Source organism: Pinus tabuliformis, chromosome 3_2 (assembly GCF_031772625.1).
Source record: "Pinus tabuliformis cultivar Carrire ecotype Pingquan chromosome 3_2, CPIR1, whole genome shotgun sequence".
NCBI lineage: Eukaryota > Viridiplantae > Streptophyta > Pinopsida > Pinales > Pinaceae > Pinus > Pinus tabuliformis.
In genome coordinates, this window is record NC_142302.1 from 1,139,841,063 (window position 1) to 1,139,859,843 (window position 18,781).

Below are 18,781 nucleotides of genomic sequence, written 5' to 3' on the forward strand. Positions count from 1 at the left end.
CATGTAGATCACATTAAGTAGTTGGTCGAGCAATTGGCTTCAGCTGTGAATATCATGGTACCATTCTGGATAGTTTTCCCATATCATGGGAAAATTGAAATCGTAAATTGTAATCGTAAATTTATAGAATACGTTTTCTTTGAGGGAAAAGATTGATTGGAATTATATTTGTGAAATTTGGTGAAGTTAAATTCTTTTGTTTTTATTTATTATTTTGTTTTATTGGTGGGTAGTGATATTATTCTGGATGCGATTGTTATTTTATGTTATTTAAAATGTATTTCTGAATGCATAAATAGATTGAAAAATTTCAAAGACAAAGTTTTACATATTTAACAATAAGTTTTACATATTTAACAATTAAACTGTCGTTTCAACATTTTTTGGCCCAATTTCAAACAACTTATTAGAAAACATGTCAAGAAAAAAATGAAAACATAAAAACATTTAAACCATGATGTAAAAATCTTCCACTCTTACATCACAGGGTCGGACACAATGGGGTGAAGACTGTGTAATGGAAAAAAGGAAGTGAAAAGGGAAAAGTTGTTGAAACAAAGGCAATTGAAAAGGAGTTGTCTTTAGTGCGACTTTTCGGAGATTTCGGTGACCGAATCCGGCGGAAAAAATTGAGGTTAAATCTTGATTTGTATTATTTAAAATGGTTTTTTAACTGCATATTTGGATTCAGCACCCTGAAAAACCCTTGGGACGCCTTGATTGTGCAGAAATTAGCTATCAAACTTGAGATTTCAATAAATTATTGCCGGATTTTTACCAGAAAACCCCACTGGAAAAACTTCCAAAAAGTCTCTTTAAAAACAACTCCAATTGAAAATGGATTAGAAATGTAATTATATTAATGTAAAATACTTGTTGCATTGGCATATGCCTTTGCATACATACAAGATTACAACACAACATGGAATATAATTAAGCCCCTAACGATAGAAAAGGGAGGATAAACTCAGGATTTTTTTGTGAGGATCCCACAAATATTTTCGTTAAAATATATGAGAAACTTTGATATCAACGACTACCACCAAAATTATATTAGCTTGACTGCAATAATAATGCAAGCTATAAAACAGATGTACACTTAGAAATGAGGCCCGAGAGGCCTCTCTGTGATTATTCTTGACCCTAATTTCCCAGTCTTGGGCCAAGTCAAAGCCCTAGTCACATGTTTAACCCCAATGTACAATATGACGTTAACAAATTAATGGTTTTAGGGACACAACATAGCTAAGAGATTGATGTAAAGTACATAGTTCATTATTCTATAAAATGTTTTTTTTGGATGTATAACGAAATCACTACTTTCAAAGTGTTGTTATCATGTGTCATGTTCTTTGACTTTACACAATGTTGTTGTTGGGACCATGCTTTCGAGTCCTTGTTTGTTTATATATATATATAAACACGCACACATGTTCTATTTTTAATGGTACAAAATACATTGTTTATAAAAGTAAAGTGATTTATTAAAGGTAAGTTTGTTTTTGAGGGATTTGAATCTTATAAAGAAAAACGTTAATTGATTGATATGTTCTTTGATCATGAAGGATGTTGTTTGGTAGGATCATGCTTCCATGTTGATGGTGCCATATATATGTGTGTGTTTGTGTGAACTTGCTCTTGGCTCTAATTGTATGAAGTGGCTTGCATAAGAGGTAAAGTTCACCCACAATGAGGGAATTTGTCTTTGAGGGGATTTGAACTTTTATGTGGAGAATCGTAACACCTTACTTTACCAACCAACCAAGTCCCTATTGACATGTAAATAGGATATCAATTGATTGGCGACTTAAAATCTTGTATTACGTGTTTAATAATTGCATTATTTATGGTGCCATCCTTCAATCCTTTTCTCAAAGTGTCGTAAATAGTTGTCATTGAATTTCCTCAGATATGATACTAGAGTGCATCCAAAGCATGGTGAGCAATGGCCCTTTGCAACCTTCTTCATATATGTCAACTCATAATTCAAGTGATCACCCCCTCTAATTAGGTGTATCACATTAGTGGCTTCCCCAAGGTTAACAAATTTACAAGAGAGGAATCACAAGATCTTGTACTTGCATGCGATTATTCATGGCTAGGTATTTATGAGAGCTATGGACTAAGGTCATTCTCTCATGCTTGGATCTTATAGCAATCTTTTGGGTGGATACAAGGATACATTTATTTCCAACTAATATGTAAGGGATTTCTCATTAGAATTTTCATTTGATCCCAAGGCAAATTTAACTCCTAGGTTTTCTTCCTCCTCAAGGGGGAATTCATCAAGGTTTGGTCAAGGGAATTGTGACAGTTTTGTGGAAGCTCATGGGCACCAACATGGAACAATGTGCTTGTTGTCTTGCAATTGTGAGAGATTCTAACAACTTTCATTATTGTGTGAAGGCTTCCTCAGTGGAATCTAGTAACACATTGAATATTCTAGTTATTGCCATTAAGAAATATGAGCATTGAAGTGCCTAATTTGAACCCAATCATTATATTGTGGAGAAAGTGAAAGACCATTTGTTTTTTTACACTAAGCATATTCTAGCACTTTAGCATTGAGAAATGGAATCTATTGCAATTCTCATCATCCTTAAAAGTTACATCATTGTATTTAAAGGCTCTATAACAATGTGCCAAGACCTCTTGGATGGGATTGTTACACAGTCCGTCTCTCTATATGGAATTAGGTACAAAGGTACAAAGCCTGGATGTGTTCATGAAGGAGTTGAACATATAAGTTGATTGAATTCAGGAAATATGTTAACATTAATGGAGAAAGTTAGCTTCCCTATGTTTAAGTGTTTGTTGCTTTAGAATAGGATCGAGATCCTATTTGTTAGGGAGTGGTTGAAACCATCCCGTTAGTGTGAAAGTCTATATATTAGAGACTCATCTAACTCATTGTAATTGGGGCTTGTATGAGTGTTTGTACACTCTCTAGGGATCTCACCTGGAGAGTCATTTAGTTATATATTCAGTTTTTAACATGGTATCAGCGCTGCAGGGCTGTTGATCCTGTACGCTGATTTGAAAGGCATGATTGAGGCGAAATCGTTGCATGGATTGGAGGGCTAATCGTGCCGATCCTGCAGTCACACTTTTATTTTACTAGCCGTCACAGGTCTGTCGTGTACAGTGGCGAAGACCTTCGCGAATGCGTGGTGTATATTTCGCGCCGACCTTGTTTTTAAACAAAACTTGCATGGTTTCTTTTGACAACATACTTGAAGAGCACTTGTCTTGTACTGAGAAAAGCCCCATAGGTGAAGGATCTGATGCCAGCCACTTGGATCCGGTTTGCGGTGGAGTAATATGGAGTTGTCTATAATGTGACTTTTTGGAGATTCCGGTGACGGAATCCGGTGGGAAAAATTGAGGTTAAATCTTGATTTGTATTATTTAAAATGGTTTTTTAACTGCATATTTGGATTTAGCATCCTGAAAAACCCTTGGGACGCTTTGATTGTGCAGAAACTAGCTATCAAACTTGCGATTCCAATAAACTGCTGCCAGATTTTGAGCGGAAAAACCCACCGGAAAAACTTCCAAAAAATTGCATTATAGACAATTGCGAGTAATATTAGTGGAGGTGGATCGGAGAAAAAAACGCTGAGTTTCTTTATACTATGTGTGAACATCGTTTTTTAATTCGCTGCAACCTTTCATTCATTGTTGCAATCCACTACATCTCTATATGTTCCATTTTATCACTATGGATTGGCTTGAGTTGGTGCGTTTGTTGCATCGTTTTTTAACATCTATGAAAAGGCGTGAGCAAGTCTGCCGTGGGTGTAGAGGCTGTGGTGAGGACTGCTGACGTACCCATTAAACAATTGTTTTTTTCAGAAGAAAAAAAAACATCATAGATTTATATTAAAGATATATAAAGTTCTAGATACAAAAAACTGTAAGAGACTGTTACGGCAAGAAGCCCACCTGATCAGGCCATTAAACAATTGTTTGCTACATGTGGAGCTCGCGCAGAGTGTTGAAGCCTGCACGGAGGCTGCGTGGAGGAGATCGACAACGACGTGGAGCGTGGATCTATTTTGGACAAAAGGGGCATGTTAAAATTGCGTGGATTTGTTTTTTTGAAAGAAAAAACATGTTTGTTGCTGCGTAAAACACCACATCGCCTGCGTGCTTTGTTTGTGAAGTTTCCCGAGAAGCATTCTATTTCAAGTTGCTGTGTTGAATGCTGCTCTGCGTGGATCGACCCTGTAATTGGGAATTGCTTGCTGCGTGGAGAACGCCGGAAGACCTGTGTAACATTGATTGTGGAGATCTGAAAATCTATTGGGATCTGAAACCCAATTGAGTAAATTTTCTTCTAAATTATTATATGCTACAGAAAATGAAAATTTTTTTCCGCTAATTTGAACTGATTTTCAGAAATATGTGTTATCAGAAATTGCTAATTATATACATCAGAACTAGACACTGATAGCTTTTCCAGCTTGTGCCAGAGCCAAGGGCACTAAAACCTGTGTGGTACAGCCACAGTGTACAAGATTCTATAGTTGAAAAGCTGCTAAAGGGAGAAGTTTCCCGCTTACGTGATAACAGGGTTGTTGGAGCTCGTTAGAGGACCGTGTGGAGTCAAAAAAAATCTTGAAGCAAAATAAAGCGAGATAAGATGGATTTTAACAACATGTTTATATTTTTAGATATTTTTGATTCTGATGATAATGATTTTTCATGTGGGCATTTGGAAGTATTAGCATGGGTAGTATGTTTGAGTCAAAAGAAATATTAGAAAAACAATGTGGTTTTGTTGATGACCATGAGAATCAAGAGACACAGTTTGTTGTGCAAGATTCTGAGATTCAAGACTCATTAGCTGATCTTCAGGAAGGATGTAAAGAGGAACAAAGTGTTGAAGATCATTTGAACGAGCCACATGATGCTAATTGCAAAGACGTCGCAGAAGAATACAAAGCTGGAGAGAATTTAAATTGTGATGATCTCATTAATATTTCTCCTATCCAGCGTGTCATAATTTTGAGAAGGGCGAGAATAAGAATTCAAACTTTCCATCACTGGGAAGAATTGAGGTGAAGATATAGCACTACCTCATGGTGAGGAAAGTGAAGATGAAGCCTCTATTCAAGATGAACAAGTATGAACTCACAAGCAAAAAGACCAAAATGAAAATATCTGGTACCAAGTTTTCATGTTTTAATTGTAAAAAGTTTTCATGTTTTAATTGTAAGCTTAGCTGAGACTAGACCAGCAGGGATATATTGTTCATTATCCTTTCTCCATTAAGGGGGAGTGTTAGCGTTAAGAAGAAGATAGAGATTCTATTTGTTAGGGAGTGGTTGAAACCATCCTGTTAGTGTGAAACCCTATATATTAAAGACTCATCTGAGTCATCGCAACTCTGGGGCTTGTATGAATATTTGTACACTCTCCAAGTATCTCAGCTAGAAAGTCATTTAATTATATATTCAGTTTTTAACAAAAATAAACCAATCACTCAAATGAAAAACTGCGCTTCAAGTTGCTTAAGCCAACCAAATTGCATAATCACAGCATATCTAGCCATTAGTGGAACACATGACAAATATATTACCAACATGGGACTTTTTTTTTTTTTTGTAGAAATTTGTACAAGTAAATGAGGCTTACGTTTCTCTTTAGAAGTTAGCCACCTTCTTTGAAACTAGCAATAGCAAAGACACGTCTCAGTAGAACACATAAAACAACAGGTAAGTGCTTCTCTAAACCACCTGCAACGTGCGTTGAGATTCGGTCCAAACGCTGACGCGAAGGCCATCGGTGGCAAGGCGTCGGTGAGGACATTTTGGAAATCCACTAGTCTATGCATTGGGGAACCCCTATTTATTCCCTAGCATTTAAAGGGTTCATTTTGCAATGATACCATGGGATTTTCATTGCATGGAGTCGAGGGGTTTCATTTTTACTTATAGAAAGTATTAATATCAGGGTTCCACCATTTGTAATGGCTCTCAAAGTAATAAACATTGAAAGAGGCCAAACATAGTAGAAGATTTGGAAACTCATTTTAAGAGTTTAATAATCGAGAATGATATACATGTGATGGGAGCCAGCTTGCTTTTACACTATTTGATAATCATGTGAATTTCATTTCAAAATCATAGATAGTAGAAAAACTTCTTCATAATTTCACGGTAAGTAATATTAAAAATATTTTCATAATCTCATAACAAAGCTATACCGAAGTGCCAAAATTCATCATTGAAGAGTATTGTTCCATTCCATTTCTATGTGCCTCATTGATCTCAAATGGCTATGGCTAGAAATGGAGGTTTTCAAGTTGTTGGAAGTGGATGTTCATATTTTATAGGAGAGTTGGAATGGAATTTTTGAAACAAGTTTCACATAGAGCTTCTTCATGTATTTGAAGAATTTGATTTATAAAAAGGATTAAATTTCTAAGCATTTCGGAGAGGTTAAAGGGAGCTTGTGGATACAAATTCCTGAACAACGATTTTAAGGTTTTATTAGACCAAGCTCACAAGACTTCACCTTGCTCATATCTAAATATCAGACTAAATACCAGTTGATTTCATTACCAACAAGCACAGGTCTCAAAAGTGAAATCCACTAATAATGCAAAAACCAACATTAGGGCAATTAGAAGCCTTTTTATGGAAAAAGAGCATGAGAAAGGAAGGTTTCTTTACATCCACTAATAAGTAGTGGGCTCCTTGTGCTTAGGAATAGCTTGTATCCCACTAGAAGAAATGTAATACATACAATTTATTTATTTATTTTTTTTGTCTGCGTGTGTAAAGGTAACCTCCTTTATATAGATGGTCAAGGATATTTTAGACTCGTAGTATTTCTCTTACAACAATATATTTAGCAATAAGGGGAACACATTACATTATACCTGGAAGATCCCTTCAATCAAACAAAGTTGTCCATAATTTCTTTAGTCCAAGAATGGAGACTAAGGTAAGTTAAGGGGTTGATAGTCTAATACTGACATTCAAACTTAAGTATTCAAAAGAGGTATATATTCCAAATTAAATAGCTTTAAGTTTTATTTTAGGTGTTTTAAGAACAATGAGATTAGGCTTAGTCTTCCTTATACAATTAACCCAATATAGGAAATACTAAATGGTCTACCAACACTCCATCACTATTACCTAAAACATGTGGAGAATGTCTCTCAACTAGGCACACCCACGAAGATTCCAAGAGAAGGGAACATTTAGCCCAACCCAATAAGGGATGTAAACATAGTAGGTATCACACATGCAACATTATAAATTTGAAAATCTCATTACCATTTCATCATATAATTGCCATCATGCCCACCAAACAACCAAGATGCATCTGAAAATTTCAATAGATCTAACCATGAAAGCATAATTACATAAATTTCATTAACACAAGTAGGGACACTTATCTCAAATGTAACATTTTCGATTGAACTAGGAATGATTTTTTTCCACCCAACCATAGGTATCGCTGCATGTCATATCTCTATAGTTGAACCCTTGATAGTTGAGCCATGATGCTACAAGAGGAGATTTTCAAATTCTCAAGAATTTGGCTAGGTGAAGGGAACTCTCCCTCACCAACATGAGGTAGCAGAGAACTCCTCTTCCTTACTAAGCTTGGGGTCCCCATGATGTCCAAATGCCTCTTAGTTGGATTCCAAAGGAAAGGAGGAAATCCCTTCATTGCTCCATAGTCTCTTAATATTTTTCTTGCTCCTTTCCTTTGATGTTTTCTTAGCACACATCAATTGTAAACCCCTTAGCTTAGTTAGGTTCCATAAGTCCTCTACAAGACTTTAGAAAACAAAAATTGGGCTCTGCAAGCCTAAAACACACGAGCACTGAATCAAATCATGAATTGCACTTTTTTGGATGAATTTGGGCAACTAATCAAGTTCTCATTTCCCAGAATGTCACAATAATCATTCCACTCAGGAATGACAGTTCGTTGCTGATGGATTTACTTCTCTAGGGACTCGTGCATTCCCTTATTGTCTATGTATGAATGAAACATTAAATGACTTTTTCCCATTCTCCCACACAATTCATGGTTCAACTCTTGAAATACAAGATGTGTACTTGCCCATTTTACTCATTGAAATCTAAAAGAACTCTTCAACCACCATCCAACCTCCATAATTTTCGCAGTTGGTTGCTTTAACTACCAAGTTCTTCATTCAATGAGCTTTAGGTTAGAGGAAAAAGGTAAGAAAACATTTTCAAATTTAAATTTTGGCACAAAGCTTTGGTTCATATCTTCAATGAGACTTTTCGAGAAATTGTGGGCAAGATTAACTCCCACATTCCCCCTCGCCATTTCTCACTCATGGTATCATATTTTGTGTTGGTGCTCATAGTCCTTGTCATATACTTATAACATATTTTATTAACGAGAAAATAATTGCATTCACCTTGTCTCTGAGCTATCCAATTTAGCTTCTTATAATGATGGCACATAAATGGCGATACAAGAAATAATAAATAAATAATTATATTAATATTAGCGATCAAAATGAGGCGTTACAATCCCCAACCCCTTAATGGAACACCATTTCTATTGTTATACTAGTCATAATCATTACTTTTTGGTTGAAAATAAAACAAATATGGCATTCTCATGGTATCCTTCAATTCCCATATTGCCTCATCTACTCCAAAGTTTCTCCACTATACCTTGACTTGCACAATGACTTCTTTATAGAGTAATGTCTCCTTTTTGTCTAGCATGTGTTAATGCTCTTGCTAGGATTCTCCTTTGAGTTCCACCTAGATCACTACCCAATCAATGATATGACTATAATCATGCACACATTTTTTAAGCAAAAATACATGGAATATGTTATGCACTTTAACAATAGGAGGTAAGGCAACCATGTATGCCATTAGTCCCATTCTCTCTAGGATCTTGTATGGTCCATAGTAGTGAGGTGTCGATTTACCAAAAGTTCCCATTCTTAGAGAGCTCTTTTTGCGATTAACCCTAAGATACATATTTTCTCCCATTGTGAACTCTTTGTGGGTCTTTTTTAATTATTATTTGCATAGTTATTTTGTTGATTTGTGTTTCTTTCAACATCTACTTGATCTTGATGACCTTATGTTACCTCTTTCAAAATGTTTGGTTCAACTATAATCTGATATACTGGAGAATCCCAACTCATCAAGGTGTTGCATTTTCTTCCATGGAGTGCTTCAAAATGACCCATACTCCCATCCTCCCATGGTAGGTAATCCTCCCATTCAATAGGTTTAATCATGCCATACATGTCAAGCATGTCTTATAATATTTGATTCATTGTTTCTATTTGAGGATAGTAGGAAATACTAAAAGCCAATTTCATTATGAATTCTTTAAAAAATTCCTTCTAAAAATTTGAAGGAAAATTATAATCTCAATCAAGTACCTTTAGCATTCCACTCAATTCAAAGATCTATTTCATGAATATCTTGGTAATATCAATTTCCTTATAGGTGGAATTTACTAGAATGAAATGATTAGCCATGGTCAGTTTGTCTACTACTATCTTAATTGCATCATGTTGTTTTCCAGTCCTTGGAAACCTTGACATGAAATCCATAGTTATGGTTTCACATTTTCATTCTAGAATTGTTGGTGATTGCAATAAGCCTATTAGGTGCTTATGCTCATCCGTGACTTATTGGCATTAGAGCATCAAGCAATATTCTCCTCAACTTCCTTTTTTTATCCTAGGCTAGTAATGCAATTTCCTTGCAACTAAAATAATCTTCTAATAGCCCGAGTGTCTAAAATAAGGGTTCTTATGGAGTTCATCCCTGATGAGCCTCTTTAACTCTATAGATTATAGTTTATACAATCTATTTTGCTACATTAATAGTCCATACTTTGTCAATTGATACCTATTATGTAACCAACTCACAAATAGATAGATCAACGACTTAAAAATTATCCTCTTCGAGGGGGAAACCTCCTTTACATTACATAAAATGAATAGTTCTTGGATAATTCACATGAAAAAACTTCCTTTTCTATATATAGGAGTCTAAGGGATCACAATATAATTAGAGTCGACATAACAATAATAATGTAAGGGCACAACAATAACAATAGTGGGCTTCTACGGGGCACACTAATAATAATATGGAGATAACATGGGCACAACAATAACAATATATGGGCACAAAAATAACAATAAAGGGGCTACACTGACAATAACAATGAGGGAATACACTAGCACTATAGGGACTTAACAATACCCTACACAATTATGTTCTTAGTCTCTTAATGCATGCATTCCTTCATATATTCAAAGCGCTGATCATTCTGTAAACTATCCCTTATCCTAGTCTTCAAATTAGTTTCACATTTACTACTTTTTCTCATATGAATTATCTACTTGATTCAACTTAGCATGTATCTACTCAATTCTCCTTACCTCTTATATGCATGATCTTGAAATAATACTTACTAATCACTTCTAGCCATCTAGCTTGTTTGACATTAAAACAAGGTTAATAAAACAAGCATTTCAACCTACTATGCTCTATCATCAATAAAAACCTGTTGACGATGATGGACCCGCCAACATTTAGGTTCCCAACTAGACCTCACACCATTTGGAGCAAGTGTCCTAGTGGTGGGTAGTAGTGTAATGCCTTGACTGCGGTAGTGTGCAAAGGAATGTATGATAACTTTGGGTGAGAGTAAGTGTGTGACCCTGCAGAGAGTTAAGTGCAATGCATGAAGGTTCTAACACACAAAGGGGAAAAGGAAGTGCGCCCCTTAGAAACCTGTAGTAGTACACATCTTGAAAGGAACACACGAGCGAAATGACATCACAAGCTAAAATGTAGAATAGTCCACAAGTTAAAGTGATAAGTTAATCCAACAACACTCATTCAAAAAGATTCATACAAATGCATACAAAGTAGTTTATGTTGGCTTATTGGGGCCTGACCGAGGTTCAGAGTTAATTTAGCCAAACAAATCCCCGTACTACTGGCCTTTGCGGCAATAGTCCGCAGAGCTCAGACTGAGGTCTCACTCGAAGTAGTATGGGAGGGTGCTAGAACCAGGTTTCCGCACCCTGGAGATGTCTGATGAGTTCAAGTGGTCCGCGGTTCGACCCTGCGCGCAAGTCGCTTCGCGCACTTTCCCGTACCTCGCAACCTGATATACTGCCTTCGTGCAACCCTACTCGGGGGCCGAATGTTGTGCTTCTGCATTATTACCCAAGTCCTTATTGGTATTCTAATGTTAGTTGATTATTTTAGCCTACTTGTGTGCTTTAAGTTATACTTAACAACATAAACCATTCATACAGGTGCGCACAGTAAATAAACAATATATTTGCAAATTATATCAAACATGCATTAACCCAAGAACAGATACACTGAATTATGATAAAACTTATATTTATTAATCCATTCTTTGGTTACAGACTCGACTCCACCCTACGTACTCAGCTGCAGGGGTCTGCGCACTCAGCTGCGGACTACTAGGCCTCTGTACACTCAGTTGCAGAGCCTTCTCCTACCCTACGACCCAAAGACACACTTCACCTTACTTCCTTAGCCCTTCTTCTCTCTACTACTCTATATCCCTTTACATTTAGAGCCTCACTCTATTTATACAATCCCATGGTCCACGAACCATGGGTAGGTCTATCTAACTGACATTACATTACAAAACTAGGGTGGACAACCCTGTGACTCTATCATACTTTTCACGCTCCGCGCCTGCAATTTGCGGAGATTTACAACAAGATTGGGTCAAAACTTGGGCTTTGAGCCCCAAAACATGCCTTGGGGGGGATTCCATGCCCAACAGCCCCCCAACACAAACATCATGACTCGCCCTCAAGTCACTCTACCAATGCGACGATATTTGCGCGGAGTCCCTCCAACTATTCTCGAACTGCGCGGAGATCAACAACACATTGAGCTGCTTCTTGTTGGATCTGCTGCATGCGTTTTTTTGAAACCTCTGTGTCTGGAGTGCTTTTCTGCATTAATGTGTGCATCCCCTGTATGTGCGCGAGCTTGCCTTCGATGTCTGCCGTGATGGTGAAGGCCTCGTTGATCCAAGGTTGGATGCACACTTTGAGAATTGCCTCCTTATGTCATGCCGCGTCCACCTGCTCCTTCAGTGCTTTAGCCTGCTGCATCCTCGCAAGCCACTGGGTGAGGACCACTGTTTGCGCAGTTCCTCAGACACTGTCATACTGCTGTTGGAGTTCTCGCGCCTCTATCTCTAAGCACTGGATGTTGGGGTCCTCCTACAGAGTTGTGAGGACCTCAAGTGATTCTTCCAACATGCTGGTGCAGTCTCACACTACACCTCTGATTTCCTCCAATCCCATTGTGATAACGCTAGCACGTTGTTCTCTAACTTCCGGGGGAGTGGATGGTTGTGCTTTTAAGCGTAGTTCAGCGATTTGAAGATTCAGCTCTAGCTGAACCTTTTTCGTTTCCTCCATGGCCTCGTGGATTCCTGCTGCTAACCTGTGGATCCGTACCTCCACTGGTGGATCTGTTGGGATGGCCAACTTTGGGATGCTTCGACAAGTGTTGCCTAACACCTGCACCAGCTGTTGATTTTGCAACACCAATTCATCGTGCTGCAAGCTGAGTTGTTCCATATTTATCTTCTGCTCACTAAGGACTTGGAGCGCGCGACTCTCCCTAGTGCGCAACTCTACTGTTATCCCATCCTGTAATAGATATAATGTCTCGCACGGAAGGGAAGCTATATTAACACCGAGACCTTTCATCATGCTAATCGAAAGCTTGTCATCGTCATTTGATGTCACTAGAGCCCCCTTCTGGCAACACTATTGTGTTCGCCATCCGTGCACGCAACATCTTCTCTGCTGCTGTGGATCTGACTGCAAGGTTGGTCGAAAGGGTACCAACTTGAGGGGGGTGCGCTTGTAATTCTTGCAACTGCGCTCTGAGGGCCCCCAACATAATCTAGTTCTCCTGCGTGAAATCTTGGAGAGCCTCATTTGTGACATCGTGCACCATCTCATCGATGTCATGCAGATCACCCTCGGTTAGGGTGATTGGGTCAATGGACAATTTCGAGGCCTTGACCTTCTTCTGCGATCCTGCCCATTCTGCTGGGTGTTGGCACTTCAGCTGTGTGGACGCGGTTCGTGGGTCTGCGCCTCCTTCTTCTGTTTCTGCTTCCTCTGTTGCCTGCCCTTGCGAAGGCGTTGCTTGGCCCTCGCCCACCTTCACGGCTGCTTCCTGTGCTGCTGCTGCGGCCTTTTCTTGCTCAGCTTCTTTTTGTGCCGCTTCTTGCGCTGCCCGCACTTTGGTTGTTGCTGTTTCCTTCCACCTTTTTTCGGCCAACTGTGTGATGCACAACTTGGCATTGTCTTTCTTCTTTTGTGCTGTCGACCTCTTGAGTTCTGCAATGTCTGGGGCACGCCATTCCAGAGGCCATGCCTCCAAGACATTGAAAATGGCGTCGTCAGTGGCTACAAAGGGTAGCTTTTTCCACTGCTTCATTGGATCCTTTTGCACCCTGATATATATGTTGTGCATGTCTACCTTAAATTCTGCAAAACTCTGCAGACTGTTGTAAACCATGGGCGAAAACCACGGCTTACGGTTGATCCACATTTAGATGTTCATCTCCATGAGCACCCAGAAGATCTTGCTGTCACATATCCTTGTAGCATCCTTCGTGGCCCAGAGCGAAGCATACTTCGCGGCCTCCGGTAAATCTCTGTCAATTATGGGGAATTGACTGTCCTCTAGCAATTCCCCTGCTACAAGCACTATGGACAACAACAACCATGCATAGTGGAAGGTTTTACCCTGCTCCTGGGCTTCACGACAATTCTCTAAAAATTTCGCGCAAAGGAATTCATACCAGTTGAACTGGACCCCCTCCGCGCATTGCTCGGCCAGTGCGACCATCGACACAGGTACCTCTTCTGCGTGGCACTTCCGCATAACATTGGCTGCCAGGATTTGGGTTGCCATGCGTATTGCTTTGTTCTTGATGCTAGAGATGGCGTGTATAATTTCCCACTGTAGATCACTTGATAATGCAATATACTAAAGCAAAATACTTGATCTACTTCTACAAACAAACTTGCGAAAGCTTAATCGATTTTGAGCAAGATCAAATAGAACACATATAACGGAGAATGAGAAATCAATCACACATGAACACAGAAGAATACTATGGGGAAAGCCTCAGCTAAAAACCCCGATATCTATATTATCATACAAGTGGAAATATCTCCCGATTACACAAAGATTTAGCTCACAAGCTATTCAGCTCATTACTATCCCTCAATGCTGCTCATAGACTGAATAGACACAACATATACCTTCCTCCAATCCTCCAAGCTTCTTATTTCCTTGCACAGTTTCTCCTGGGTCCTCTGGCTGCCACCTATGTGAATTGACCTCTCACACAACTCTTCAAACTCAGAAGTAACTGCACAATCTCCAAGGAATGAATTCCTTCTGCATGAAAGAGATATCCTCAATGGAATATTTCTGCAACTGATAGTACACTGTCCCATCATTTGATCTCAACTGGGTCTCTGACTGAACTGACATGCATGAGTTATTTATGAGAGAATATTCAGTTATCTGAAGTGCAGTAGTTACATGCATGCATGCATTAACTAACTGAACTCACAATCAGTTCCACAAACTGTTGGAACTAATCTAACTGGACATAACTCAGTTAAATGAGCTAACTAATTACAACTCAAAGTACAACTCATCCTGATCACTTTAATTAAGGGATAACTTCTTCAATCAAAGGGAAAACTGTTGCATGTCTTCACATAGACTTCATGTTTGATTTTCTCCAACTAATTAACTCAAGATGAATTAATTAATTATTTTTTAAACAACTGCTAAGATCAAATTCGAATTTTAATTCTCAATTTTAGTTCAGGGACTAACTAAAATTGGCATGTGTCCCGAAATGCTATTTATAGCACTTTTATATTTAGAATTTCTTGTTTCTATTTTCAACACTCCCTCTCAACAAGAAAGGGATTATCAGTGACCCCAATCCTATCTCTGTGGAACTCGAATTTTCATTTTGACAATGCCTCAGTCAAAATATCTGCATCCTGCTCCTCAATTGAAACGTATAGCAACAACATGATCCTCTTCACCACACAGTCTCGAAGATGATGATATCGGATATCGATGTGCTTGGAATTGTCATGAAATACTGGATTCTCAGAGAGTTTGATACAACTCTGATTATTGCAATAGATCATAGTTGGATCCATCCTCTGACCAAACAATCCAACTAGAATTTTTTGCATCCAAATGGCCTCAAATGTTGCCTAACTAGCAGCCATATATTCAGCCTCTGTTGAGCTAAGTGCAACTAATCTCTGTTTCCTGTTGTACCAAGAAACTGTAGCTCAACCAAGGTTTAAAATTCCTCCTGAAGTGCTCTTTTGGTCTGATGGACTCCCTGCCCAATCTGCATCTGTGAAGCCCTGAAGCTTCACTCCCTCTGTTCGTCTGTACCACAATCCATACTGAGATGTGCCTCTGAGGTATCTCAGCACATGCTTCGCTGCCTTCCAAAATAGCTTGGTAGGCTGAACCATAGCTTGACTCAGCTGGTTCACCGCAAAGCACAAATCTGGTCGTGTGTTCACTAGATACATCAATGAACCCACAAGCTGTCGATAAACAGTAGCAGCTACTACCTCACCTGAAGTAGCATCCTCCTTCCTCCAGTTACCTGCTAGAGGAGTCTGCATGGGCTTGCACTTCTCCATGTGGAATCGCTTGAGTATCTCATTGACATACTTGCCTTGAGACGCAAACACTTCCCCATCCTTTTGCCACACTTCCATGCCTAAAAAGTAGTGCATAAGACCCATGTCTTTCATCTAGAACTCTCTTGCAAGATCCTCCTTGAAAGACTTGATCAACTGATCATCACCTGTCAATGTTAGATCATCAACATAAAGAACAATGATCAATGGCTTACCTTCTACCATGATGTGGTAAAAGTTCGCATCTGCTTCACTCTTTGTGAAGCCCAACCCAGTGAAATAACTATCGATCCTGGTGTACCAAGCACGAGGTGCTTGCTTTATCTTGTACAAATCTCTCTTGAGTCGGCACACATGCAACTCATGATCGAAGGTCTCAAATCCTTCCGGTTTCTCAATGTACACCTCTTTCTCAAATCTTTCCATTGAGGAACACAATCTTCACATCCATCTGATGGATCTTCCAACCCATCTAAGATGATAGTGCTAACATCGATATGATAGATGGATACCTTGCTACAGGAGCAAAAGTCTCATCATAGTCGATCCGCTCGACCTGTGAGAAATCACGGGCAACAAACCTTCCCTTATGTTTCTCCACACTGCCATCAGCTGCTTGCTTTACCTTGTAAAGCCATCAGGAACTCACCACTGACTTGTCCTCCGGTCTTGGGACAACATCCCAAACACTGTTCCGAACGATGGAGTCGTACTCCTCCACCATAGCATCAACCCAGACTGGTTGCTACACTGCTTCCTCGAAGGAAGATGGTTCAGTATCTACACACTCCCCAACCAGGGCCATGTAACCAGTGTACCACTCGGGTGATCTCCTCTGTCTGCGCTGAGAGGATGGTTGTCCCACATTCTCTCTCGCATCCATCACCAATCTGTCAGCTTCCCTTGAGTGTTTCCGCCCATCTCTGGAAGACTCTGCATGAGTGGATGTCTCCACTCCTGGATCCTCTGCATGCGGCTGCTCCGCATCAGTCTGAGGCTCCTCCTCCTTAGGAACTAAAAGTTCCTCCTCTACATGCAACTTGAGCTCCCTCTCAAGGGAAACTCGCATGGCCTTTTGCTTGTCGAACTTCAGATCTCTGCGTACCACTGTCCTTTGACTGGTAGGCAAGAACACCCGATAGTTGTGGGGTGTATCAGTGTACCCCACAAGTATCCCCAACTTAGCTGTTGGATCTAGTTTCTTCCAGGCATCTTTGGTCACATGGAAATAAATCGATGATCCAAAGATCTTGAAGTGACTCACATCTGGTCTCTTACCGGAAAAGGCCTCCACTGGTGTCTTCATCCCCAATATATGATGCATAATTCTATTCTACAAGTATATTGCTGTATTGCATGCCTCAGCCCACAAATGAAGTGGTAGGCTTTGGTCATGCAACATCGCCCGAGCTGCTCCCACAATCGATTTGTTCTTCCTTTCGGCCACCCCATTCTGCTGTAGGTTATGGGGTGACGTCAACTCCCTTTTAATTCCTTCTGTTGCACATAAGTCCTTAAACTGTTGGGAGACATACTCTCCACCATTGTCACTTCACAAGGCCCTTATTTTCTTTCTAGATTCTTTCTCTGCCAAGGCTTTGAACTCACAAAACCTTAAGAAGGTTTGATTCTTCTTTTGCATGAAGTAGATCCAACATCTACGAGAAAATCATCAATAAAAATAACATAGTACCTTTGTTTAGCGATGGAGGTTGTAGAGAATGGTCCACACACATCTGTATGAACTCACTCCAGGATTGCTCTAGCTCTACTGTCTTGATCCTGAAAGGAAGATTTTGCATACTTACCCAAGGTACAACCTTTGCATCTATCCACTTGCTCCAGTTTTCCCTTGGGAAATCTGGTAGAAATCTGTTGCATGATCTTCAAGGTCCCATGGTGCAAGAGGCTCATGGCTCACCAACATCTTGGCTTTGCACCAACTCTGCTTTGGAACTCAATGCAACACAGTGGTCTACCTCCAGCTTGTAGAGATTCTTAACTCGAATCCCAATCCTCTTGGTCTGTCCAGTGTCGATATGCCTCAGGAATGCCTTTCCTTTACTAAAGACTACATCATAGCCTTTCTCTTCCAACATAGCGACGGGCACAATATTCTTCTTCATATCAGGCACATACTTTACATCAGTCAGGGTGAGAGGAGCTCCATGCTCCCTTTGAAACACAACCACACCTTCACCTGAAACACATTACTTTCCATCATCACCCATCTTTATGTGCATCTGGAGGTCCTTCTCCTCCAAAGTACTGAATAAACTCTTGTCGTCGGTCATGTGGAATGAGGCTCCACTGTCCAGGTACCAAACACATCCCACCATCGATGAAACCATGCATGCGATGAGGGTGAAATCCAATTCGAATTGTGAGGCCAGTGCCTCACCATCTGATCCCTTCGAGGATCCCTTCTTGGATTTCTTCCGTGGAAAATTCGTAGCATAATGGTCCACCTCATGACAATGAAAGCATCTCACTTTCCATTTGTCAATCTTCTTCCCACCATGGGAAGAACTCGATTTGGAATGGGAAGCCTTTCCCTTCCCTTTCCTCACCTTACTCGCTAAGGCTACATTTTCTTCATCATCTTGATTTGATGAAGATCCATCTCTGGTGCTTCTTCTTATCTCCTCCTGCATCAGATCCGACCAAAGTCGTTTCCAATCTGATAGTTTCTCTCTTCCATTTACTGAGTCTTGGTAGCCATGCTAGCTCTTAGGAAGACTGAGGAGAGCAATCACCATGTCATCATCGGCTGTCGTGATCCCTACACTTCCAAGCTCATCCCTGTAGGTGGTGAGCTTGTTCAAATATGTCGAGATTGTGTCACCCTTTTCACACTTGATTTTCCGAAGCTTGTCTTTCAGTGCCAACTTCCTCTGATCGCTTCTATTCTGATATAGATCCTTTAATGTTTTCCACATTGAAAATGGTGTCTTCTTCCCATGGAGACTCGAGACGATGTGGTCTCAAACTTCCTTAAGAAGGATTCTCCTCGCTCTA